Raw genomic sequence first — 16081 nt, forward strand, 5'->3', positions numbered from 1 at the left:
CAGCTCTTGTGCTACCTATAAAAAACATCTAAAACAAAAAATACACCAAAAGATAAAATTTAAAGAGAGAATTAAAAATATATCAATAAAAGCATAATGTCTGAGCTTGATCCCTGGAACCCACACAGAGAGAACTGACCTCCACAGGGGCATGCTGTGGCATGCACTCCCTTCCTGTGCATGCACACACAAATAAACAGATGTAATAAAACTACATCAATTAAAGGTGGTAAAGGGAAGCACTGTGCTGCTATTATTGGACACAGAATTGGAAGCCAAAACACTATCCCAAAAGAATAATTGTCTAACATGGGAGTGAGAAGGGAGGACTTCACAAGCTTTGAACAATGTAAAATATTTGGGGGGGGATTTTCAATTTTCAGGAAAGGTCTCAAGTATCCCAGCTGAACTCAAAATAGTTGTATCGGTTAGCCTGACCTTGAACTCTTCTTGATCTGCCTCTACCTCTACCTCCTAAGCACTAGGATTAAGCCTATACAGAAAGAATCAAGACTTATGAACAGAGATAGTCAAGATAATGCTCATTACTATACAGGGAATTTTGAGAGAGCTGGAACATGAAATGAAGCTGGAAATTTTAAAGAACCACAGTATATCCATAAGTCAGAACATTATAAATTATTCAAGTTTTATTTGAGAGGTTGTTATTGAAAACAAAGAAATGATGTATGGTGTCATGTTAAGTTAAAAACCAAAACACTATGCCAAAAACTGGATGCCAAATTGAATTCATATCTTAGCTAAATACCATTTGTCTTTGAGTAATAGGGTTATCAGGTTCATTGTTTTCTCTCTTTTGAGTTTCCTGCTTCTGAATACTGTTCTACATTGATCTTTGTCTGTCTTCTGCATTGGGCACACGTTACTTTTTATAGTCAGAACTACTTTTTTGAGCAGAAACATATCATTGCATTATCTTTAAGCCTTCATCTAAAGGTCTTACTTAACCAAGATTCTAAGGTGGACAAAGTACTCTGGCGGTCTTGGGGAAGAGTTGGCTTGCTGAATGGATTTGGGAGAGAAGAAGATTTAGGAGAGAGCCTGGCGAACCAGGGGCTTCTGTGATAACTGGCCCTTTATCTGCATTCCTATGATATCTCTCAGACTTCGATAACCAGGGAGAAAGTCTCCTGGTTTGTGGTCACATGTAGGTCACCTGAATCAAGGTAAGGAAACTGTCCTACTAATAGCCACCCAAAGAGGTAGACACTACTTCCCTCTAGCAGGATAAAAAATAACCCTCCAAAAATATTAGAGTGTGGTTAAGGAGTAGCACATCAGTAAATCTGTTTCTGAGATGTTTTCTCCAGCATTTCTTTTCTCTCCCTTCCCCTTCCTCTTCTCTCACTCCTACTTGTCTTCCTTTCTTCTTTCTTCTCTCTCTCCCTCTCCTCCTCCCTCTATTCCCTTTTTAAATTTAGCTCTGTATGTGTGCATGTGTGTGTGAGAGAGAAAGAGAGTGTGTGTGCATGTGTGTGTGTGTGTGTGTGTGTGTGTGTGAGAGAGAGAGAGAGAGAGAGAGAGAGAGAGAGAGTTAGTTCAAGTGCATGTGTACATGCCATGCTCTGAGGGCTTACAACATGTAGAGTCCCTACTTCTAATCTTAACACATAAAATAAGAAAGAAATCCCTGGCATCGTGGTGTACACCTGTAAGTCCAGGATTAGGAAAGCTGAAGCCGGGAGTCACTTTGAGAGGGAAGGCTTGGGAGAGTCTGGTTCATGTGTGGAGGGCAAAGGACAACAACTTGCAATTGTCAGTTCTCTCCAGCTTGTGAGTTTCAGGAAATGATCTCAGGTCATCAGGCTTGACAGCAAGCCAAGTGTTTTTACCAGTCTTGACTCACTGTGTCATCCCACTGGCCCCCTTCCCTTTTTTTTTTTTGAATTAAGGTCTTACATGCATAACTAACTTACAACCCCACCCCCAGCTCCAGCTTCACTAGTCCTGGACTTCCAGGTGTACACCACGATGCCAGTGACTTCTTTCTTACTTTACGTGTTAATCAAGATTAAAGGTAGGGACTCTATATATTGCAAACCCTCAGAGTTATGGAGAAAAAAGCTACCATGCCCATCCCCTGTCCATTTTCTATCTCCCTGCAAAGCAGCTGCCTTCTCTCTATTCTTTGATCTCTCTCACTCAGTCAGGGTACAGTGGAATTGACTGTCAAATCTAGTGAGTGTTTCTCAGGTCTCATTTTTCTAGAAATCTTAGTTTGAATTCCCTTACAAATAAAACCTGAAACCCCCCCCAAAAAAAATGACTATACGTTTATTTAGAAACACAGATAGATGGCTTGGTCATTTGCTCATCTTCCAGAGGAGCCAACACCAACATGTTTGGTTCCCAGTATCCACATGATGGCTCATAAACACCTGTAACTCCAACTAGGTGATTTGAGTTCCTTTTCTGGCCTCCATGCGCACCTCACTTACAAGTGTGTGTGTGTGTGTGTGTGTGTGTGTGTGTGTCTGCACATGCACACAAACAGTTAAAAATAAAATCTAAACAAGAATACACATTGACATTAAAAACAATAGTAATGATGGAGCTAGGAATGTAGCCCAAGGAGAGAGAGCGCAGGTTTAGCATGCATGAGGTCTTAGGTCTGTTACTGGCTGCAACCACAAACAAATGAACAATAGATCAGGCCACTTCGATAGTGGATTTAGGGAGTCGGGATTTTACAAGCTGTTTATCCTGAAAAACTGCTTAGAAACTGAAGACACGGGACACTGCTTAGCAGAATAGCACCCTGGGGCAGAGAGATGAGACAGCTCATGGCTGGAGGCTACTAGTGTCAGGATTCCAGTTGTGCTGAGCTCCATACTTTATCTTAAACCCACATTAGTGGCTCCAGGGGCTCATAAGGGGCCTTTGTTTCAGCCACATCTGCAATCCATACCTTTCACTCACACCAGCACCTCCAGCAAGGAAGCCACTTTACACAATGAAGAAAAGGATGCTGTCACTATGCTGTCCAAGGCACCAAGGAAGACAAAGAACCAATGCCTCAAGAAAGAACAATGTGCCTTTAAAACTTTTAATTGGAACACAAAAGTAGAGAATGCAAATAAGCCTTCCATCTCCATCAGGTAGGTTCAACAACTGTTATATACTTCTTTGCTATTCTGGCTTTATCAAGTCCCCATCTGCCCTGTCCTGTGTCTTTTGCACCTGTGAAGCAAATCTCTGTTGTCATGACAATGTCATTTATTCAGAATGAACCCGAGAAAGAGAGGGGAAAAGAATGATTTTTCTTGCATGGTCACAATGCTTAGTCTCACAATTAACAAAAATTCACAAATGTATCTCTTGTTCAGTCCACATTTAAATTTCTAGAGAATTGGGAAAATATAAGGATACATTTCTAATGATAGGGTGATTCCATCACTGGAAATCCCTTTTTTTACTATGTCACAGAAAAATGACTTAGGATAAATTAAAGGAATGTTACTGGAGTTTTTGAGGCCAAAGTAGCCTGTGGCAGCCCTAAGATCCTAGGCTAGACTTCCTGTCCCCAATATGCCAATCTGAGTGACAAGCAGAGATTTAGTCACTATGGTTATGTTGGAACCAAAAGTGTTCACTAACTCCCCAGATCTGTGTCTGTGGTTTAAGTTTAGGCTTAAATAGAGGGCAAGAGGTGTACATAATTGAATAGTTCTGATTAACATTGCCCCACCTATTATTGTGTTATTCTTGTCTCTGCTCTAGCCTGTTCCTTAAAGTGCTCTGATAGATTGTCAAGACTATGTGAAATGCCCTGGAAGGGAAGGGTCTTCCTTTGGCTGCTTGAGGGCTTCGGCCTTCTTTATTCCCCAACATAAGGTTCCTAGGAACATTTTTCCCTTTGGGATCCATTGTTTCACCATACCTATGGCATAAGTGTCTCTTTAAAATTTCTCTCCTGCAAGGATAGTGATGCAAAGATTACCTTCAGACCCTCAAAGAACATCCAGGTGACCCAGACTGTAATGTAGAGTCCTATTAAGCTACAAAGGGAAAACTACCCCCTTATACTTCCATCAGTAAAATAATAAAAAAGGAAACTTTATTCTGTTTTTACTCTGTGCTGTTAATCAGGATGTAGACAGTACTGGAAGGACATTATCTACCCACCTCAAAGGGCTCATACTGGTCTTCCTGTGAGACAATATGAATAAAACTCCTTGTACATTCTAAAGAGGAACATTACCACAGTGTCCACTTGTCCTCCTTTATATCAAAGGCTCCGGAAAAACAATGATGAGGTTTTGTACATTTGTACATGAGCCAGGAATTGTCCATTAACTTTGTAAATGATCTGGTCACAGTCTGTTGAATTTGGAGGAACTGCCAAGGATGAAACAGCTTTTCCTGCTCAACTGGAACTAAGGGAAAGTGGCTTGGGACAGAGAGTGACAAGTCAGGGAAAGATAAAAATCTCCTACTCCTAACAGCTTGCTTAGAAGAGCATTTGCTTTCATCTTATCTGGTCAAGCATTTCCTCACTTGAAACTGAGGCTTTCCAGTTATAACTCCCATTTCCCAACTTCCGCTAGCGCCTGAGCATTGGCCTTGGGACAAGCTACATCTTACTTCAGTTAAGGATGAGAACTCTATGGAGTACGTATGATTATTGTTCTCACCTTTATATCACAAAATGCTCTGAAGTTAAGGCATAACTCAGCAACACAGCAGAAGCAAGAATTGGGAGAGTCGGGGCTTGAACCCATAGCATCCAGCTCTGGCCTATATTGATGACTGTTGTACAGTACTGCCTTAGAATAAAACACTATGCTGTTTAGACATGTCATCATGTCTACTATTTTTTTTTAGGTTTTTCGAGACAGGGTTTCTCTGTGTAGCCCTGGCTGTCCTGGAACTCACTCTGTAGACCAGGCTGGCCTCGAACTCAGAAATCCGCCTGCCTCTGCCTCCCAAGTGCTGGGATTAGAGGCGTGCGCCACCACTGCCCGGCTTATCATGTCTACTATTATCATCTCCGTGTTTAGTTGTTTTTCAACTTGTCCCAGTGTTAGAATTCATGTCTGGGGAACTTGGCAGTCTTTTCACAGAAGACTGGAAGCTCTACAGTGCTTAGCCTCAGCTGATGTTCATTAGCTATAGCATAGGACCGATGTTCAGGGAAGGCAGAGGAGACATGACATCCAATGCAAACCTGAGAAGGGCTTAAAAAAGTAAACCTCAAAACACAGTGAACAATATTTCAAGGCAATTGTAAACAATCAATATCAGAACCCAAGTAACAGAACCTGAGCCAAAAGGAAAAATTCCTGGTGATCCTATCTTTATTTAAAATGTTAATATTTTGCTCAGCAGACATTTTTCAGTTTGTTTGTTTGTTTGTTTGTTTGTTTGTTTGTTTAAACAGTGCATTAAAATGGGACTTTGTCCTTTTTGGTAGGAAGGCACTTATAAACTACAGAAATGTATGTCTCAACTTTGTAGGGACCTAGCCATATCATTGGTGCCCTGTGCAGGTTGTGTGATGCCTCCTTTAGAATACTTTAGTTGCCTTACTCTAGCCCTATGGGTCACTGAATGAACAAGTTCATGCACCAGCACTGAGGCTTTACTCATGAGATAATGGAGACAAGGATTCAGAGAAGTTGAAAGCTTTGAAGCCACATAGCACGATGGGGATTAAGTCTTGGGGCCTAGACTTCATAATTTCTCATTCTCCAAACTTATAGTGTTAGAAATGAATGTATCCTTTAGCTAAGAAAAACAAATGGTGGCAGAGAAATGATGCAGGCAAACCAAAGATGGAAGCTAATAGTCTTAGGGGTTATTCTAACAAATGAATTTTCAGCTGCCTACTTAAGATGAGAATGATGATAATAATGATGATGACGATTAAAGAGTGTGACTGAACTGCCACCATTTTAATGTTAGAGTAATTAATTTATTGAAAAACATTTATGGGGAGGATGCGGGGTGGATTGCGCGCAGCGCTGCCAGAGGGTGCGCTCCGGACAGCCGCCTCTCTGAGACCTGGCCGGGTGTCGCGACCTGGCCGGATGTCGCCAGTTGCTCGCTTGTTGCGACCTGTGGCTCGTGGGTTGCGGCACTTTTAACACCCCTTCTACGTCAGGACTCGGCAGTCACTCTGGCTGTCCATTTGGGACCCCACGTCACTTCTGTGCTCTGGGGCCTCGTGGAACCTGGAAACTCATGACACTTGCTTAGCAGCAGTTCGTGCTGTTCCGGACTGGTTAATATTACAAGTCCTTTAGGTTCCGGGGCAGGTTGATCCATTTTCTAAGGACTGGTACAATGTGAAAGCTCCAGCAATGTTCAATATTAGGAACATCGGAAAAACACTAGTCACAAGGACTCAAGGGACCAAAATTGCATCTGATGGCCTCAAGGGTCGTGTGTTTGAAGTGAGCCTTGCCGATCTACAGAATGATGAAGTTGCATTTAGAAAATTCAAGCTAATTACTGAGGACGTTCAGGGCAAAAACTGTCTGACTAACTTCCATGGCATGGATCTTACCCGGGACAAAATGTGCTCCGTGGTCAAAAAGCGGCAGACTATGATTGAAGCTCACATTGATGTCAAGACGACCGATGGGTATTTGCTCCGACTTTTCTGTGTTGGCTTCACTAAAAAACGCAACAACCAGATAAGAAAGACATCCTATGCGCACCACCAGCAAGTCTGCCAGATCCAAAGAAGATGATGGAGATCATGACCCGAGAAGTGCAGACTAATGACTTGAAGGAAGTAGTTAATAAACTGATTCCAGACAGCATTGGGAAAGACATAGAAAAGGCTTGCCAGTCCATTTATCCTCTTCATGATGTCTTTGTTAGAAAAGTAAAAATGTTAAAGAAACTCAAGTTTGAATTGGGAAAGTTCATGGAGCTCCATGGTGAAGGTGGTAGTTCTGGCAAAACAACTGGAGATGAGACAGGTGCTAAGGTTGAGCGAGCTGATGGATATGAACCACCAGTCCAAGAATCTGTTTAAAATCCAGATTTTTAATAGTGACAAATAAAAAGTCCTATTTGTGGGGAAAAAAGAAAAACATTTATGGAGTAACTAATTTGGGTTTTTACCTTTTATCTTATTTTTAATTATTTATTTTCATTTTTAATTATTTCTTTTATTTTTGAGACTATAATATAGTTATATAATTTCCCCATTCCCTTTCTCCCTCTATACCCTCCCATATACCCTCTTGCTCTCATTCAAATTCATGACCTCTTTTTCCACTAATTCTTGCATACATATATTGTACAAGTGTATATATTCCTAAACACACAAATATAACCTACTCAGGGTATATAATGTTACTTATCTGTCTATGGTTTTATGGCTGACCATTTGGTATTGAATAACTACTTGATGTGTTCTGGGAAGATCATTCCTCCCACTCTCAGCATTCCTTAGTTGCCTATAGTTCTTCATGTAGCATTTTTCCCTGTCCATGTTAGCACGTCTGTTGTTGTTTTTGCTCAGCTCATGTTAGGCAGTCATGTTGCTGAAACTTTATGGAAGTAGCTCCTGGCATCACTAGGAGGTAGATGTGTGTGTGTGTGTGTGTGTGTGTGTGTGTGCCTGTCTGTCTGTCTGTCTGTGCGTGTGTGTGTGTGTGTGTCTGTTTGTCTGTCTGTGTGTATGTGTGTGTCTGTCTGTCTGTCTGTGAGTGTCTGTGTATGTGTGTGTGTGTATGTGTCTGTGAGGATATGCGCATGTGAGTACAGGTGCATGTGGATGCCAGAAGATCCCCTGGAGCTAGAGATGTGTTTGTGAACTGCCTAGTACGCATGCTTGGAAATGACCTCTGGTCCTCTGCAGTACCTGCTCTTAATCGCTGAGTTATCTCTCCAGCCCCTTCTCTTTTTTTCCATTAATTAATTAATTAATCCATTCATTTTATATCCCGATCGCAGCCCCTCCACGATCCCTCCTTCCCTTCTCTCCTGAGAAAGGGGAGGCCTTAGCACCTCAAGTCACTGCAGGACTAGGCACATCCATTTTCACTGAGGCCAGACAAGGAGGTTCAGTTAGGGGATCCACAGGCAGGCAACAGATTCAGGAACAGCCTCTGCTCCAGTTGTTGGGGGACCCACATGAAGACCAAGCTTCATATCTGCTACATATAAGCAGGGCAGGGACTAGATCCAGCCCTCATATTTCAGTCTCTGGGAGCCCCCACAGGTCCAGGTTAGTAGACTCTGTTGGTTTTCCTGTGGTGTCCCTATTCTCTTCAGGTCCCTTAATCCTTCCCCCAACTCTTCCACAAGACTCTCTGAGCTCCCTCTAATGTTTGGCTGTGGGTCTCTCCGTGTGTTTCAATCAGCTGCCCAGCCCCTTCTTTTTCATATTTTAATAGAACTGTTAATGATCTATAAAATGACCCTCAAGACATTAGTAATTAATCATGTATAATGTAATAGCTATTGGATAAACCAACATGAAATGACTGTGTATTTTATTAAAAAGAAAACGTAATTGCTATTTTCAATGAATAATGGAAAAGACAAAGCAACACACATTAAATCAACAAACTTCAAAGTTATAAGAGAAGCAGTATTTCTTGAAAACTCTGTGAATTTTTCATCTGAAATTGGTTCTCTGTTATTTTAAGATGGTTGATAATGAGGTTATATCTATTTACCAAAACCTCTGAAAAGTCTTTCAGAGAACATATCCTGCTATCAATGACTCCTTTATAAAACTGATAATCGATGAACATCTACATGTATCAGTGTCATATTCTGAGAGCCATGAGCCTCACATTCAGATGTTGAAATTCTAATCCCCACAGTTAAGCCATTTGGAGTTGGAGCCTTTGAGAAGTGACAAGGTCCTGATCACAGAGTCCTCATAGTTGGATTATAAGAGAGAACACTAGAAAGACCTCACCTCATATGAAGAAACAGAAAGATGACATCATATATAAACTGGGAGCAGATTTTACCAGACACTGCATGTTTCAGCATATTAATCTTGGATTTCTAAGATGTGAGAAATAAATTCTGTTAATAATCCACTTAGTCTGTGGTGTTTGAAAAGACTAAGGCAATCAAGATGTCTGTCATTTTTAATATCAAGGTATTACTGTTAATGATCCATAAAATGACACTCAAGACATTGGTAATCACTTATGTATTACATTGGCTATTGGAGAAACCTACATGAAATAATCATGTATTATATTTTAAAAAGAGGCATAATTACTATTTTCAATGAATAGTGGAAAAGACAAACCAACACACATTAAATCAACAAACTTTAAAGTTATAAAGTAAGGCAGTATTTCTTGAAATTCTAAGAATGGAAAGATGCAGAGTTAGGACCCTACTTTCAAGTGGGTAGGTGTTAGAGAAGGTCTTCAGATAGATCCTTAGTGGGATAAAGGTAGGCTTTTCAGGGAGACCAGGGGCACACTGGTTTAGTGATGCACTGTTTGAAAGGTTCAGTAGATAGCTCTTTCCTACCGAGAGCTGAATAACTAATGAATTATGACCAGGAAGTTGGCATAGAGACCAAAATATTATCTTTACTCTGATACAGTTGATATCAGAAACTGCAGCCTATATTTGTTAACAAGTGGGGCTTCCCAATGATGAACTCTTAAATTAGATTAAATCATTTTGTCAGCATCCTTGGATCAGGGAAGACTTTGCCCACTGTAGGGGCAGAGCTTCCCTCCGTAGCAGTGGAAGAGAATGGTGGCTCTTGGGGAAGCTTGCCTCCAGAAATGATAGATTAAACAAGGCATGGTTACATAACGCTGTGTGGTAAGAGCGGTGTGATAGAAACATATATGCACACATAAATGAACTTTAACCTCTGGATGTTCAACATCTGAAATACCTAGTCAGAAATCCCCATATCAGAGATGTTTAAGAACTACAACTATCAGCTGGGCAGGGCAGTGGTGGCGCACACCTTTAATCCCAGCACTTGGGAGGCAGAGGCAGGGGGATTTCTGAGTTTCTGAGACCAGCCTGGTCTACAGTGAGTTCCAGGACAGCCAGGGCTACACAAAGAAACAACTATCAGTATCTACATTTATTGAAGTGGATTGGTTCCAGGAACCTCTGCCAATACCAATCAGCAGACATGAAGTACTTTACATAAAATGGCATAGTATTTCATAGTATCTCTATGTATCTTCCCATATTCTTGAAATAATACGTTGCTTTTAAAATCTAATGCCATGTAAACACTGAGGAAATAGTCATGATACTATTTTATTTAGAGATTGTGGTGGTTTGAAAGAAAATGGCCCCCATAGGCTAATAGGGCGTGGCACTATTAATTCTGGCCTTGCTGGAGCAGGTATGGCTTTGTAGGAGGAAATATGTCACTAGGGGATGGTCTTTGAGGTCTCAGAAGTTCAAACCAGGCCTAGTGGCTCACATTCTTCCTTCCTGGCTGCCTGTCGATCCAGTTGTAGAACTCTCAGCTCCTCTAGTACCACACCTGCCTGGATGCTGCCATGCTTCTCATCATGATGATAATGGACTGAACCTCTGAAACTATAAGCCAGACTCAATTAAATGTTGTCCTTATAAGAGTTACTGTGGTCATGGTATCTCCTCAAAGCAATAGAACCTAAACTAAGAGAGAGGAAAATAACAAAGGAAAGTGTCTGTAAATGTTCAACACAGATACATATTTTTTCCCAGCAACCACATGTTTGGTTATTTCTAAGCAACATACACAATTCTAGTCACTTGGAAAGCTTTTACACTAAATGGTTAAGTACCTAAACTTTTCTTTAACGATCAGCTAAAGGAAATGCAGTAAGCTGTTTCCTCTTGTAACATAGCTGATTCATGATGTTAACAATTGGGGGATTATTTAGATTGCAATAACAGGGTTATTGACTTCTTAGATGCAATTTTAAAATAATTTTGAGCCAAGATTAGTTGAATTTGTAGATTTGAAACCTATGGATACAGAAAGCCACCTGCATATCACAAGCTGGAAAGATTTTTACCAGCCCAGTCACCTTTGCAAAATGAGTTGTTGAAATCTGGCCATTTGAGCAGCCTAGTACATTTGGAGTAGAGTCCTAGACTCTCATTGTTCCCAGAGCTGCCATATCATAAAGGACAGTGCTGGAGATTAACTAGAAGATTGTCCAGTCTTGCCATCAGAACTTTACTGCATCAATTTTGGGGGTTGTTTTTCTTTTAAGAAACTCGTTAAGTAACTTGTTTTTCATTTAAGGAACTTGCACAAGAACAGAAAGTAGAATTTCCACAAGTGTACAAGAACATGTTTGCATGACTGTGTTTATGTGTACTTACAGATAGATACATACTTGGTAGGAGTTTGTCTAGGAATGGCTTTTTATCATAGCAGAACATTCAGCAGGTAAGTTTTGGGAATAGTAATGCACTTACTTCTTCCTATATCTCAGTAGTAGCAGTTACCAAGTGGAACAAAACATCCTCACCACAAAAGAACGAACACATTGAGCTGAGTCAGCTTAAACTTCCTTTCTGAACTCAGCAATCAAGTAAGTCATTCTTCCCTGACCACAACGCTAGAGATATCAGATGTTTACAGCAATAGATGCCCATTTCTGTACATAAGAAAATCGAGAGTACGATAAGAAGGTCTTCCAAGCAAGAGGAAGTGCATACATGAAATCATTGGTACCTGATAAACATGTTCAGGAAATTATAAAGCATTCAATATTCCCTGAGTACAAAAGCCAACAGGAGAAATGGAAGAATATGGATAGGTATATATGCCAAGATCTATCATAGAGCCACACAAACAGTGTAAGAACCATGGAGAGATACAAACAAAATGAAATTGAAATGGAATTCTCATATCTTAAATATCACCTTGTTGGCAGAATGGAGGACCACAGAGAGAGTGGAGGCAGAGTACCAAGAAAGGAAGAAAGTAGAAACACTACCAAGATATGGCAAAGTGGCTTTAGATTAAAAGAAAGGTAATGATGAAAGAATAAAAGATGAATAATAACTTAAGGGAAGTAAGGGGCTCAAGAGATGGCTTAACTAAGTGAAGAGTTGTTGCAAAAACGTGAGGACCTGTATACTATGTATATCTATAAACCCAGTACTGGGGGATTGCAGGAAGATCCCTGGAGCTTGCTGGCAAGCAAGTATATACAATGACTTCTGGATTCAGTAAGATATCCTGTTTCAAAAAATAAAGTGGAAAGCAATACATACCATCATTTTCATGTTCTAATATACAAGTAGACACATGTCATAGAAAAGAATTCAATCTACAAATATTTACTGAGTCACTAGTATATAATAAATTAGTACTGCTAACTGTAGGTAGTATGTTGTATTTCCAGTGTAACGTTCCATGTGTAAAATAATTCTTTCTGTGCTATAAACATAGGGCTTAGGAACAAAGAGGGTCATAAAATATGTTTCCTGGTTGAGTAAATGATCAGCCTCCATTTGAGCAATATTTGGAATGTAGTAGTTTCTCAATAAACCTGCTGAAATAATGACAGACTAAATCTAGAAGAAGCCTAATACTCCTAGGTATTATTCATTGCTTTATAGTAACTTACCCCCAAAATTAGCATCGTAAAGCAGAACAGAGTCTTCATCTCACAATTTCAGTGGATGAAGAATCGAGGAAACAGTTTGATTGTGTGGCATGTTGAAAGGCTAACATTTCAGCTGAGACTCCTGGTGTCTGAGAAGATGGGCAGCTAGAGAATCCCTCTCCCAAGCTTATTCAGGTAGTTATTGGCCAGAGGCCTCAGTGGGAGCCTCTTTCTAAGGGTGTTTACAGGTGGCAGCTGACTGGCCCAAGAGCAATAGGGCTGGGGTTATGATAAGAAGTGTGAAAGTGTCTGATTTTTTAATCTCTTTTTTTTTTTTACATTCCAGTCATTATTCCCCTCCCGGTCCACCCTCCAACTGTTCCTCATCCCATTCCTCCTCCCTCATCTCTAAAATGTCCTCTCTCCCCGACTGACCCCACCAGACCTCCCCATTCCCTGGGGCCTCAAGTCTCTTGAGGGTTAGGTGCATCTTCTCTGACTGAGTCCAGATCCAACAGTCCTCTGCTATATAAGTGTTGGGGGCCTCATATCAGCTGGTGTATGGTTGATGGTCCAGTGTCTGACAAATCTCAGGGATCTAGGTTAGTTGACACTGCTGCTCTTCCTGTGGGGTTGCCCTCCTCCTCAGCTTCTTCCAGCCTTTCCCTAATTCAACCACAGGGGTCAGCAGCTTCTGTCCATTGGTTGGGTGTAAGTATCTGCATCTGACTCTTTCAGCTGGTTGTTGGGCCTGTCGGAGGGTAGCCATATTAGACTCCTGTCTCTAAGTACATCAGAGCATCAGTAATAGTGTCAGTTGTTTTTTAAGAGGTGGAACCTCTGCATTCCAGGGAGGTTTTGAACTTACTATATATACAACGATGGCCTTGAATGGATTATACTTCCTCCATCTCCCCAAGTGCTGGGATTAAAAGTATGGGAGGAGTTGGGAGAGGGGAAACTGACCAGAATATATTGTATGAAAAAATATTTTTCAATGAAAAGTAAAAGTTTGCTTTTTCACACCTAGCTATTTGTATATTTTGAAGCAAATGACTGTTCGTTGACAAGAATGAACGTAGGTTTGTTTTTCTCAACTCCATCTCCACCAACCAAGTAACTTTTCCCCAGGTCCAACATGGGGACAAATGAAGGAGTGAGTTCGGATAGGCTGTTTTATTTAAACCCTGTTCTGAGCAAAGAATAACTACAATCAGGATTTTTCCCCATGAAAGTGGTTAATGTTTTCCAAGATTTACCTCATTAAAGGAAGGAAAGGGAGGCAATTTCTGGGTTTTAACGTGCATTTTTTTTTCATTAAAAAAAAAAAAGGTTAAAGTAAGAAAATTCAAATGCTTTTCTTGTTGATATATGTGCCAAATACTGATTTTTCTCTAGCTGGTAAACCTATATGACCATTTGATGAGTCAGATATGTGTCTATTTTTAGCCTTTTATTTCTAAAGCCTCAGAATGAGCAATTTAACAATCATAGATATTCACAAGGAAAATTGGAGACAACAAAGTTTGCTTTTATGGGACATTTGAAATCAAACTATCCCAGTAGAGAAATCAAATTTGTTCACTTTGGTATAAAATATAATGCAAAAGAAATTTCCCAAAATTATACTGTGGGTGTGAACACTTTCACATAGCCTTTCTTCCCTGAATGGTTTTACAGAATGGCTGCCAACCCTGCCCCAGATGTTTTGCATCAGTCTTCCCTCATGATATCTTTGCCTCAACTGGCCAGTCTTCTAGGTTTGCTTTAGCTGAGTTTTCCTAAACAACATACATTCAAGACCAAAGGCATATCTTAGTCCTTAGAACATTATCCCAACTTGGCAAGTTCTTGCTTGCTGGTAACCATAGCTATATATATTTTAAAAAACACTTTTAAAAGAATTTTTGTGTAATAATTAGGTTACCATTTATCCTTTGAAGTCTGTCGCATATTGACATTTTGGATCTCACTCAACAAAACTCAGATTCAACTATTGGGCTGTGTAGCCAAGTGGGCTATTAAATTTTTGTTTTGAGGCTGGGTTAATGGAAAGTGGAAGGTTTATTCCCATCCAAACATCTTTGGAGAAAGATACTTCTATCAATCAGCACTTTGCTTTTTAAAAATTCTTTAATCCTTTTTACAGTCCAGACTTCATCCCCCTCCCGGTCTGCCCCCCAGGAGGCTTCCCATCCCACACCACCTCCTCCTTGTATCTTCAAGAGGATGTCCCCAACCCCTACCCCCCACTCCACCAGACCTCCCCACTTCCTGGGGCTTCTATCACTGAGGCCAGGGTCCAGGACAGTTAAGACTGCTGGTCTTCTCATGGGGCCATCCTCCTCCTCAGCTTCTTCCAGCTTTTCCCCAATCCAACCACGTGGGTCCCCGGCTTTTGTCCATTGATTGGGTGCTAGTATCTGCATCTAGCTCTTTCAGCTGCTTGTTGGGTCTCTCGGAGGGTAGCCATACTAGGCTCCTGTCTGCTAGCACACCATAGTATCAGTAACCATGTCATGGCCTGGGCCTTCCCTTGAGCTGATTCCCAATTTGGGCCTGTCACTAAACTGCCTTTCTCTCAGGCTCTTCTCCATTTTTGTTCCTGCAGTTCCTTCAGATAGGAACAATTCTGGGTCAGAGCTTTTGACTGTGAGATGGCAACCCCATCCCTCCACTTGATGCTCTGTCTTTCTACTGGAGGTGTGTGGGGAAAAAAGCCATAGCAGAGGTGTCTCAGAGGCTTTCCATGTGGCGGGTCCCACATACAGGAGAAAGTCTAAGGTTCCAAAGGCTGGGGGCTTTGGCTACAGCAGACCCCAATGACACAAGAATGTCCATAGTTTCAAAAGAGTTTATTTTCATGGCGGATGGTAGATGGTCTGGATGTACCCCCCTGAATCTCAGGGCAGACCTGAATTAAATAGGGAGGGGGAAAGGGGAAGGTTCTGGGAAGAATGCTTAATTTGCTCCGCTCTCTGGCCTTCGTTAGTATGCAAATCCCTAGGGCCTGAGGCCTGTAGTCACTCTACCTGTGCACTTTGGGAGGGGCTGTAATAGCCTACGTGACTGAACAATGTAGGTCTATGGAGACAAGATTGCATGTCAGGACTCTGGGTTCTGGGGATGTGGCCGAACACCTGCCGTTTCTCCCTTGGAGTCTCGGGGTTCCAGGCCCATGCCCAGCCATGAACCAAGATACCCTTATGCAGTCCTACAGAGGTGGACTCAACAAGTTCCCCCTCCCCACTGTAGATCACTTTTTTCCTTACCCAGCAACTATTTTTTTCTATGAGTGCTTAAATAATGAAGCATGGTACCATAAACCAGTGCTTCTAAAATACTAACGTGCATATGAGTTACCACAACGTTTTCTTTGATGGGGCAGATTCTGCACTTTTAATGAGTTTGCACATGATGCTGACCTGTGAGGTCCTCGAAGTCACTCTATTGATTGACTATGACAGACACTCAGTTATTCTTGAGTTTTTCTTTTCTAGGTTTGGGATACAGCAGATTCTCAGCTCAAGCTCTTTTTG

The 16081-nt window shown here is 41.2% G+C and overlaps 1 pseudogene; it reads left to right on the top strand.

The window, feature by feature from the left end:
• Positions 1-5960: 5960 nt before the first annotated feature.
• LOC114625400 lies at positions 5961-7049 on the top strand (annotated as a pseudogene).
• Positions 7050-16081: the final 9032 nt, after the last annotated feature.

This window comes from Grammomys surdaster, unplaced genomic scaffold, assembly GCF_004785775.1.
Source record: "Grammomys surdaster isolate TR1022 unplaced genomic scaffold, NIH_TR_1.0 217, whole genome shotgun sequence".
Classification (NCBI taxonomy): Eukaryota; Metazoa; Chordata; class Mammalia; order Rodentia; family Muridae; genus Grammomys; species Grammomys surdaster.